At 40.9% G+C, this 11,965-nt stretch overlaps 1 protein-coding gene and 1 pseudogene across 2 annotated transcripts in view; one reads left to right on the top strand and one right to left on the bottom strand.

The window, feature by feature from the left end:
• The window catches only part of ASCC1 (activating signal cointegrator 1 complex subunit 1), a 121,892-nt gene that overhangs the window by 86,867 nt on the left and 23,060 nt on the right, over positions 1-11,965 (bottom strand). The gene's annotated exons all lie outside the window — the stretch shown is intronic.
• On the top strand, positions 8,337-8,947 carry LOC108516847 (60S ribosomal protein L15-like; annotated as a pseudogene).

Genomic DNA, 11,965 nt, shown 5'->3' with positions numbered 1-11,965 from the left:
AAAAAAAAAAAAAAAAGAAGCTGCAGGAACCAAACATACACCTAACCATGAAAAGGTCACACTTCAAAGTGGTAGAAAACTTTGTGACATTTTCATTCATCCTTGTCCCACTTAATCTGTCCCACCTTGTCCCACCAATGGGAAGAAGCTACCCAATTTCCAGCTCTTCCCTCAGGATGGAGCAAAAATAGAACTAGTTTCAATGTTCTGGCCTGTGTGGGGCTGCCTGAGGAACTGATTGCTGTCTCACCTCACTCAGAGGGCTAATGGGAATGGTGGCATAGTCTGGATACCAGGCTGGAGGCCATTGAAAGCAGTGGCAGGCGCCACGGCAGGATGAGACAGTGCATATCATGAGTACCTGGGGCAAAAGGATTGCTGGCAGAGAAATACAATAGACCACCTAAGGGTCCAAGAAGAATTAGAGGACTCAGTGAAATTAGGACATTTAAAAGCAGCTACATATACAGGGGAACTTTATTTTTTTTTTAATACTTATTCATATTTTATTTTGTTTTTTTTTTCTGGTCTTTTTTTATTATTATACTTTAAGTTCTGGGGTGCAGAACATGCAGGTTTGTTACATAGGTATATCCGTATCATGGTGGATTGCTGCACCCATCATCTATATTACGTATTTCTCCTGATGCTATCCCTCCCCTAGCCCCCTAACCCCCGACAGGCCCCGGTGTGTGATGTTCTACAGGGGAACTTAAAAAAAAAAAAAAAAAAGCACATGCTATGAACTAGGTATGGTGGCCCACACCTGTAGTCCCAGCTACTCAGGAGGCTGAGTCGGGAGGATCACTTGAGCCCAGGAGTTCAAGGCTACAGTGAGCCATGAATGCACCACTGCACTCCAGCCTAGATGACAGAGTGAGACCCTGTCTTTAAAAATTTTGTTTAACAATGACAACAAAAAAGGCACATGCACAGGCCCAAGGAAGACATATCCCCAGAAAAGGTTTGAGAAGACCCTGGGACAATCTGAGATAATTTTTTAAATGACCAGAATAATCAAGCACAATAGTAACTTATATAAATCCTTGAAAAAAGAAAAATTCATAAAACCATACCAATAATAAATAGATAAATTATGAAGTAAGGGGAGAAGGTAGGTCTCCTGCTTACAGTAGGGTGTAGAAAGCTAACTGCTAAATGCGGAGAGAATGCTTTAGAGTTGGAAAATGATCATTTTGCAACCATCATGGTAAAAGATTGGATCAGGCAAGAATCATCAATGGATACAGAACCCAGGGAGAGATGTTAATGAGGAACAGGATATTTGAACGGTCTTTTGAAGTATCTCCCTGCAGCTTGCTTATTAGTTGCAAGACAAAAATAAAATTACATGCCCCTAGATGTGACAGTCTGAGGACATAACATTACCTATACAGTACTCTGACTGAGAAAGTGTAACTTAAAGCTAAACAAGAGGAAATACAAGAAAAACACAAAATAAAGAATGCTCTTGGGGCTGGTGGCTCACACCTATAATCCCAGCACCTTGGGAGGCCAAGGTGGGTGAATCACTTGAGCTCAGGAGTTCGAGACCAGCCTGGACAATATAGTGAAATCCCATCTCTATCAACAATACAAAAGATTAGTTGGGAATGGTGGCACATGCCTGTAGTCCCAGCTACTCAAGAGGCTAAGGTGGGAGGATCGGCTGAGGCAGGAGGATCGCCAGAGCCTGGAAGGTAGAAGTTGCAGTGAGCCAAGATAGCACCACTGAACTCCAGCCTGGATGACAACATGAGACCCTGTCTAAAAAAAAAAGAAAAGAAAAGAACGCTCTCCTGGCCGGGCACGGTGGCTCACACCTGTAATCCCAGCACTTCGTGAGGCCGAGGTGGGCAGATCACAAGGTCAAAAGATGGAGACCACCCTGGCCAACACGGTAAAACCCCATCTCTACTAAAAATACAAAAATTAGCTGGACGTGGTGACATGTGCCTATAGTCCCAGCTACTTGGGAGGCTGAGGCAGGAGAATCACTTGAATCTGGGAGGCAGTGGTTGCAGTAAGCTGAGATCTCTCGCCATTGCACTCCAGCCTGGCGAAAGAACAAGACTCCATCTCAAAAAAAAAAAAAAAAAAGAATGCTCTCTTTACCTGTCATCCCAGAACTTTGGGAGGCTGAAACAGTTGGATTGCTTGGGCCCAGAAGTTTGAGACCAGCCTGGGCAACACAGCAAAACCCCATCTCTACAAAAATTACAAAAACTAGCTGGGCATGGTGGTACACACTTATAGTATCAGCTACTTGGGAGGCTGAGGCAGGAGGATTAATTGAGTCCAGGAGGTGGAGGTTGCAGTAAGCCAAGATTGCACCACTGCACTCCAGCCTGGGTATCTGAGTGAGACCATGTTTCAAAAAAAAAAAAAAAAAAAAAAAATTTTTTAATAAAAAATAAAGAAACGATAAATGCCAGAAGACAGTGGAATTATATGTTCACAGTCCTAGAAGAATAAACTACTTAGAATTCTATAACCAGTAAAAATCTTTCAAAAAAGGTGAATTAAAAATTTTTTCAAATGAATAAAAGCTGACAGAAATTATTTCCAGCAGATCTGAACTACAAGAAATCTTAGGCTAGGCATGGTGGCTCACACCTATAATCCCAGCACTTTGGGAGGCCGAGGAGGGCGGATCACCTGAGGTCAGGAGTTGGAGACCAGCCTGGCCAAGATGGTGAAACCCCATTTCCACTAAAAATACAAAAATGAGCCAGGTATGGTGGCATGCACCTATAGTACCAGCTACCCGGGAGGCTGAGACAGGGGAATCACCTGAACCCGGGAGGCAGAGGTTGCAGTGAGCCAAGCCTGCACCACTGCACTCCAGCCTGGGTAACAGAGTGAGACTCAGTCTCAAAAAATAAATAAATAAATAAAATCCTCAATCCAAAAAAAAAAAGGGGGGGGGGGGGTACAAAGAAGAGACAAGCAGAAACAAACAACAAAAGAACAAAGAAGACCAAAAAAATAAAGAAGAGACAAAGAGAAACAAAGAATAAGATGGTAGATTTAATCCACCCCTAGCTAAAATTACATTAAATGTAAATGTTCTATCTACTCCAGTTAAAAGGTAGAGATGTCAGACTGCAATTTAAAAATAAGAAACAATACCTAACTATATGCTGTCTAAAAAGAAACCTGTTTTGAAGATAAAGATACAAATATGTTAAAAGTAAAAGGAAATAAATAGATATATAGTACAAACACTAATCAAAACAAAGTTAGAGGCCGGGTGCAGTGGCTCACACCTGTAATCCCAGCACTTTGGGAGGCCAAGGAGGGCAGATCACGAGGTCAGGAGATCAAGACCATCCTGGCTAACACGGTGAAAACCCATCTCTACTAAAAATACAAAAAAAAATTAGCCGGGCATGGTGGCGGGTGCCTGTAGTCCCAGCTACTCGGGAGGCTGAGGCAGAAGAATGGTGTGAACCCGGGAGGCAGAGCTTGTCGTGAGCCGAGATCACGCCATTGCACTCAGCCTGGGCGACAGAGTGAGACTCCATCTCAAAAAAAAAAAGAAAGAAAAGAAAGTTGGAATGGCTATATTAACATCAAAAAAGTAGACCAGAACAAGGAATATTATCAGGAATAGAAGACATTTCTTAATTATAAAAGGATCTTATTAAGAAGGTGTGGAAAAAACTGATAGAACTGAAAACAGAAATAGATGAATCCACAGTTATAGGTGGAGATTTCAACACTCCTGTCTCAATAATTAAAAGAACAAGTAGATAGAAAATCAGTATTGACAGAGAGCTTGCAGTGAGCTAAGATCACTGCACTTCAGCCTGGATGACAGAGCAAGACTCTGTCTCAAAAAAAAAAAAAAAAAAAAATTATAACACACTAGTAAGAAACAAAAAAAAATTTAAATAAACAATATCATGCACTTTTTTTAAAAGGTTAAAATGGTAAACTTTATGTTATGTATATTTCACCATAAAGAGAAAAGCTAAAATACCATTAACAACAACAAAAATGGACGAAATATTTGAACAGGTACTTCACAAAGGCAGATATACAAATAGTCAATGAGCACATGAAAAGATGCTTCACAGCATCAGCCATGAGGGAAATGTATATAAAAACCACAATGAGCTACCATGATGAGATGCCCACCAGACAGGGTTAAATTAAAGTAAGATAGACACAACTAAGTGTTGGTAAGAATGTGGAGCAACCTAAACTCTCATACATTATTTGTAGCAGTATAAAAGAGGCACAACCACCTTGGGAAAAGATCTGACAGTTTCCTATAAAACTAAACATACACCTGCACATGATCCAACAATTACACTACTAAGTATTTACCCAAGAGGTATAAAAACATATACTGAACACAAAGATTTCCGCACAAATTTATAATGGCCAAAGACTAGAAACCATCCAAACATCTATCAGGGTTGAACAGATAAAGAAATCTCCAGCTACAAACCACCCAAACATCTATCAGGGTTGAATGGATCAAGTGGTACATTCATGCAAAGAAATACCACTCAACAATAAAAAGCAGCAAACTCCTATAACACACAACATGAATGACTCCCAGAAATATTAATTTTGAACCAAAAAAAAAGTCACACAAAAGACTATATATCATACAATTCCATTCATATAAAGTCCTAGAAAAGGGAAACCTAATAGCAACACAAAATAGATTAGTGGTTGCCTGGAATCAGTGGTAGGAGGCGAGAGGGGAGGGAGAGGGCATCAACTGCAGAGGAAAGAAATATTTGAGGGTGATACAAATATTCAATATCTTGTTTGTGATGGTTGTTACACTGGTGTATACCTTTATCAAAACTCATCAAGTCATATTCTTAAAACGAGTGCATTATAATGTTGTATATAAAGTATAACTCATTAAAACTGACTTTTAAAACAGAATGGAAAAAACTATGAAAAAATTTGGTTTGCATTCCCTTAACCCGCATCATCCTACCTCTTAAAATTTATCCCAAAGAAACCAGGAGTCAAAGACAAAAACATGCATGTACAGATGTTCACTGCAGTGTTATTTAATAAAAATAATTTCCTCTAATGTTCCATCAATAGAGGATTGATTAAATAAACTAAGGTACATTCACAGAATACTTCACAGCAATTAAAAATGGGAGTTAGCTTCTAATGTATGGACCTGAAATATAAGTATTAATTAAAAAAGTAATATCAGAACAATATGTACATGAAATAGTTATATCGTAATCCAATCTAATATCTGAGAGAGAGGGAATTATCATAGTTTTTTCACTTCTTATCAAGTATACCTATTATAATTTCTTTTTTTTTTTTTTTTTTTTTTTTTTTTTGCTACATTGAGTACATTTGTTTTGTAGAGACATGGTCTTACTACATTGCCCAGGCTGAACTCCTGGGCTCAAGCTATCCTCCTGCCTCAGGCTCCTGAGTAGCTGGGGTGCCCACCACTGCACCTGGAGAATAAACGTATATTACAAATATACATGTATATTCAAAAAATTTATGAACCAAGAGATTTTGTACCAAGAGATGCTATCTTTTTCTTATGCTACTAAGCAAGGGAATGTTGAGATCATCCCTATTTTAAAGATGAGGAAACTCTCAGAGATGTCAAATGAGTTTTAGAGGAGCCAAAAGAACTGAAAACCCCACAGTCTCTCAGAAAACAACTGCTATCTCAGTGAACAGGTATTTGCTCTTCAAATCTTGTAGAAGAGAACTCACATAAATTGAGTCACAAATGCAGAGTACTACTGGAAAGTGCCTACAGGCTTTCATAGCCATCTTCGTGTCATTCTAACATCAGAATGAAACTTACTAAAAATCTCTTCCATATAATCTAGATAATGGTCCTTTACTGATTTCCTCTTTAATAATGTGCTTATTTCCAGCTGTTATCAGGGCCTGATTTGAAGACAGAAAAGAGATTATGCTAATACGCAGTCTCCCTGAAAGCAGGAAGGAAGTCCTTTGGACTGATTAAGGCCAGCATGATGTTCACAGCAAACAAGCTCATTCTGGCCAAATTAAAGCAGTAATTCCAATGTTTGTTCCCTGTCAGCCATGTCAGCAGCCAAAAAAGAAATGCAAGAAAGCAGATGCGCATGCAGGTGCCCAGAAAAAAAAAAGACTAACTTATTACACATCTGCTTGTCTCATACCTGGTATTTGTATCATTCCAAAGAATATATCAATGACTGAGCTTCAACTAGTTCGCATTTACCAGGTAAAATAATTTCAAAACTTACCAGCCCTCACTCCCCAAAACAGTACTGGACTACACTGAAACCTCAGCGTTCCTGATCTCCTACCCCACCCTCCATTCCCACTGAGAATGAAGCCATCTTGTTACGAAATGTTAAGGGGAAAAATGATTTTCTGATGGCTCACTGATATTAACATCCACATATATGTATTTTCCTTATAGACATGGCCTTATTTAAGTACATAAATGCAAAGTTAGTCACTTTAAAACTGGTTTTACAAATACAAAAGTCAACCAGGTGTGAATGATTAAACTCATTGAAACTGACTTTTTACAGTTACGGGTGGTGAGCATCTGTAGTCCCAGCTACTGGAGAGGCTGAGGCAGGAGGATTGCTTGAACCCAGGAGGCAGAGCTTGCAGTGAGCCGAGATTACACCACTGCACTTCAGCCTGGGTGACAGAGCGAGAGTCTGTCTCAAAAAAAAAGAAAAAAATTGGTTTTACAATTCTACACTAAGCTCAAGCCATCTCTTGTATTTGCCCAATCTGAATCTATTCACCTTCATAGGCCTCTTCACAAATAAGCAATTTTACTAATTCTCATCCCCTACCCCACAAAGTACTTGGTTTCTAACACTTCTTTTTTCTTTTTTTTTTTTTGAGACAGTCTCACTCTGTCACTTAGGCTGGAGTGCAGTGGCATGATCTCCGCTCACTGCAGCCTCTACCTTCTGGGTTCAAGCGATTCTCCTGCCTCAGCCTCCCAAGTAGCTGGGATTGCAGGTGCGCACCACCATGCCCAGCTAATTTTTGTATTTTTAGTAGAGACGGGGTTTCACCATGTTGGCCAGGCTGGTCTTGAACTCCTGACCTCAAGTGATCCGCCCTCCTCGGCCTCCCAAAGTGCTGGGATTACAGGCATTAGGCACCATGCCCGACCTGGTTTTTAATACTTCTAACACTGCATGTCCATCTCTCACTGTATTCTAACACCTAAGACTACCATTAGCAATATGGACCTGATCGAAAAGAGGAAAGGAAAAGGGGAAAGGGAAAGGGAACTAAGGAAGAAAAGAAAGAAGAAAGAATATTGTAAAAGTTTTCACCCAAAACATTTTCACTTTGCCACAACTTTCAAAGCTACCCTTTATCTACTCTTTATACTCCAAATAATACTAACAACTTTAACTGACAGTAAAGTATAGCAGGAGTAGCAGCAACCATTTATTAAATGCTTATTATGCATCAAGTACCATGCTGAGTTCTTTACGTCATCTCATACATTTATTTTGAGACAGGGTCTCACTCTGTCACCCAGGCTGGTGTGCAGTGGCACAATCGTGGTTCACTACAGGCTTGACCTCCTGGGCTCAAGCATCCTCCCACCTTAGCCTCCTGAGTAGTTAAAACTACAGATATGTGCCACCACTCCGAGCTAATTTTTTATTTGCTATAGAGACAGAGGCTGACTAAATGGCCCAGGGCAGTCTTGAACTCCTGGGCTCAAGCAATCCTCCAGCCTCGGCCTCCCAAAGTGCTGAGTTTAGAAGGCCAAAGCTACCTCGTCCAGCCAGTCATCTCATTTAATCCTTCCTACAATCCTCCCAAGTAGGCTATAAAGATTTGGAGAAGTTAATTTGTCCAAGTCCACACAGACTGAAGAACTCAAAATCAGAACTAAGTCCATCTGTCTCAAGAACCAAAGATATTGGTCGGGCGAGGTGGCTCATGCCTGTAATCCTAGCACTTTGGGAGGCCGAGGCAGGTGAATCACCTGAGGTCAGCAGTTTGAGACCAGCCTGACTAATACTGAGAAACTCCGTCTCTACTAAAAATAAATACAAAATTAGCCGGGCATGGTGGTGCATGCCTGTAATCCCAGCTAGTCAGGAGGCTGAGGCAGGAGAATTGCTTGAACCCAGGAGGCAGAAGTTGCAGTAAGCCGAGATCGCACCACTGCATTCCAGCCTGGGCAACAAGAGCAAAACTCCATCTGAAAAAAAAAAAAAGAACCAAAGATATTAACCATTGTTCTATTTTATTCCAAATGCTTTTATTTCTGTCTTCACTACAAGATTAAGAAAGCACAGCCTTTCCATCTGGCAGCAACCATCAGGTAAGCCAAAATGAGTGCATACAAGTATATCCAGGAGCTATGGAGAAAGAAGCAATCTGATGTCATGTGCTTTCTTCTGAGGGTCTGCTGCTGGCAGTACCGCCAGCTCTCTGTCCTCCACAGGGCTCCCCACCCGGCCTGATAAAAGTACGCCAATTGGGCTACAAGACCAAGCAAGGTTACATTATATATAGGATTCGTGTTTGCTGTGGTGGCCGAAAACACCCAGTTTCTACGGGTGCAACTTACAGCAAGCCTGTACATCATGGTGTTAACCAGCTAAAGTGTGCCTGAAGCCTTCAGTCTCTTGCAGAGGAATGAGCTGGATGCCACTGTGGGGCTCTGAGAGTCCTGAATTCTTACTGGATTGGTTAAGATTCCACATACAAATTTTTTTAGGTTATCCTCATTGATCCATTCCATAAAGCTATCAGAAGAAATCCTGACACCCAGTGGATCACCAAACCAGTCCACAAGCACAAGGAGATGCGTGGGCTGACATCTGCAGGCTGAAAGAGTCGTGGCCTTGGAAAGAGCCATAAGTTCCACCATACTATTGGTGGTTCTTGCTGGGCAGCTTGGAGAAGGCGCAATACTCTCCAGCTCCACTGTTACCACTAATGTAAGTAAAGTTTGTAAAATTCATACCTAAGAAACAATTTAGGATAGTCATGTCTGCTTATACAAGTGTTATCTGTCTGTTAAAGCTAGTCTGCAGATTGTTTCATGAATGCTTTGTCAAATTAAGAAGGTTAAAGTGCAGTCTGGGCGTGGTGGCTCTCGCCTGTAATCCCGGCACTTTGGGAGGCCAAGCGGGCGGATCATGAGGTCAAGAGGTCCAGACCATCCTGGCCAACATGATGAAACCCTGTCTCTATTAAAAATATAAAAATTAGCTGGGCGTGGTGGCAGGCACCTGTAGTCCCAGCTACTCAGGAGGCTGAGGTAGGAGAATCGCTTGAACCCAGGAGGCAGAGGTTACAGTGAGCCGAGATCACACCATTGCACTCCAGCCTGGGCGACAGAGCAAGACACCATCTCAGGGGGGGAAAAAAAAGTTAAAGTGCAATAATGTTTGAAGACAATAAGTGACGGTGCATCTTGTTTCTAATAAGAAACTTTTTTGTCTTTGCTTTATCTTATTAGGAAGTTCTATGTCAGTGTATAAAACATACTGTGTGGTATAATAAGTTTAAAATAAATTCTTTAAAAAAAAAAGCATAGCATGGACACACATATGCAAAAAAATGAACCTTGACCTAAATATTGCATCTTGTACAAAAAAATTAACTGAATCATAGATCTAAATACAAAAAACCCAAACTATAAACATTCTAAAAGAAAACCTTCATATTTGAGGGTTAGTAAAAAAAATTTCTTTTTTCTGAGACAGAGTTTCACTCATTGCCCAGGCTAGAGTGCATCTCAGCTCACTGCAACCTCTGCCTCCCAGGTTCAAGCGATTCTCCCGCCTCAGCCTCCCTAGTGGCTGGGATTACAGGTTCCCACCACCATGCCCAGCTAATTTTTTCTATTTTTGGTAGAGACACACTGGCCAGGCTGGTCTCAAACTCCTGACCTCAAGTGATCCACCCACCTCGGCCTCCGGAAATGCTAGGATTACAGGTGTGAGCCACCATGCCGGCCAGGAAAAGATTTTTTAGGCATAACATCAAGAGTACAACCCATACAAAAAAAAATCAATAAACTAGTCTTTATCAAAATTTAAAACTTTTGCTCTACAAAAGACACGACTAAGAGAATGAAAAGACAAGCTACAGATTAGGAGAAAACATCTGCAACACACATTATTTTGTTTATTATTGTTGTTGTTGTTTGTTGAGACAGTCTCACTCTGTCACCCAGGCTGGAGTGCAGTGACATCATCTTGTGCTCACTGCAACCTCCATCTTCTGGGTTCAAGTGATTCTCGTGCCTCAGCCTCCTGAGTAACTGGGATTACAGATGTACGCCACCGTGCCTGGCTAATTTTTGTATTTTTAGTAGAGATGGGATTTTGCCCTGTTGGCAAGGCTCGTCTCAAACTCCTGGCCTAAAGTGATCCACCCACCTCCATCTCCCAAAGTGCTGGGATTACAGGCATGGGACACTGCACCCTGCCAAACAACCCAACTGTAAAACAGGCAAAAGACATGAACAGACACCTCACCAAAGATAATAAAAGGATGGCAAAAAAAAGCACATGAAATAATGTTCATTATCATTAGCCATTAAAGAAATGTAAATTAAAACCACAATAAGATGTCACTACACAGCTATTAGAATAGCTAAAATAACAAATAGTGATAATATCAAATGCTAGTGAGGATGGAGAACAACTGGAATTCTCATAAATTGCTGTTGGGAATGCAAAACAGTACATGCATTCTGAAAAATGGTTTGGCAGTGTTTCGTAAAGTTAAATATACACCTAGCATCCATCACAGCAACCCAATTCCTGGGTATTTTACTGTAAAGAAATGAAAACTTACGTTCACACAAAAACCCATACACAAATGTTTACAGCAGTTCTAATCATAATTGCCAAAAACTGCAAAAACCCAAGTGTCCTCCAATGAGTGAATGGATAAGCAAACTTTAGCACACCCATAAAGCAAAATATTACTCAGAAATAGTAATGAACAAACTCCTGAGACACACACAACTTGGATGAATCTCAAAAGCACTATGCTGAGTGAAAGAAGCCAGTTACCTACTATATGATTCCATCTATATGACACTCTCAAAAAGACAAAACTACAAATAATAAACAAAACACACATACACACAAACACACACGACAAAACTACAGTGAAGAAGAGATTAGTGATTGCCAGGGGTTGTGGGTGAGGAAGAGGTGACTATAAAGGGAGAGCATGAGGGAGTTCTTGGGGTGGAATTGTTCTGTATCCTAATTGTGGTGGTAGTTACAGAAATCTAAACATGTTTTAGAATTCATAGACATGGGCCGGGCGCGGTGGCTCAAGCCTGTAATCCCAGCACTTTGGGAGGCCGAGACGGGCGGATAACGAGGTCAGGAGATCGAGACCATCCTGGCTAACAGGTGAAACCCCGTCTCTACTAAAAAATACAAAAAACTAGCTGGGCGAGGTGGCGGGCACCTGTAGTCCCAGCTACTCGGGAGGCTGAGGCAGGAGAATGGCGTAAACCCGGGAGGCAGACCTTGTAGTGAGCTGAGATCCAGCCACTGCACTCCAGCCTGGGTGACAGAGCGAAACTCCATTTCAAAAAATTAAAAAAAATTTAAAATTAAAAAAAAAAAAAGAATTCCCCATTTGAGTATTTGTAATGCTAGCAGATGCATACTTACTTATGATTCTTCCAGTTTCCAGCAATGGGTCACTAATCAGGTTATTTATTTACAAAGAAGATGACTCACATCTTTTAATTAGCTAACAGTCAAGTGTGTTCAATTTTCATTTCTGTCTTTATTCCTAAATTTGACCCCGTATAAGACGTTCTTGAAACTAATGAGCCCCTCCCAACTTTGCTCTGTGGCTGAAAGAAGTGCCCAATGTGAAGTGGGCACGTAAATGCTGCAAGAAGGGAACTCATTCCAATTTTCTATTAGAAACAGTGATGGAATTGCAGAAAATTTTGTTTCCCTATAGGTTAGGT

This window comes from Rhinopithecus bieti, unplaced genomic scaffold, assembly GCF_001698545.2.
Source record: "Rhinopithecus bieti isolate Rb0 unplaced genomic scaffold, ASM169854v2 scaffold_36008, whole genome shotgun sequence".
Taxonomy (NCBI): Eukaryota; Metazoa; Chordata; class Mammalia; order Primates; family Cercopithecidae; genus Rhinopithecus; species Rhinopithecus bieti.
This window is presented reverse-complemented; position numbering and strand designations above follow the sequence as displayed.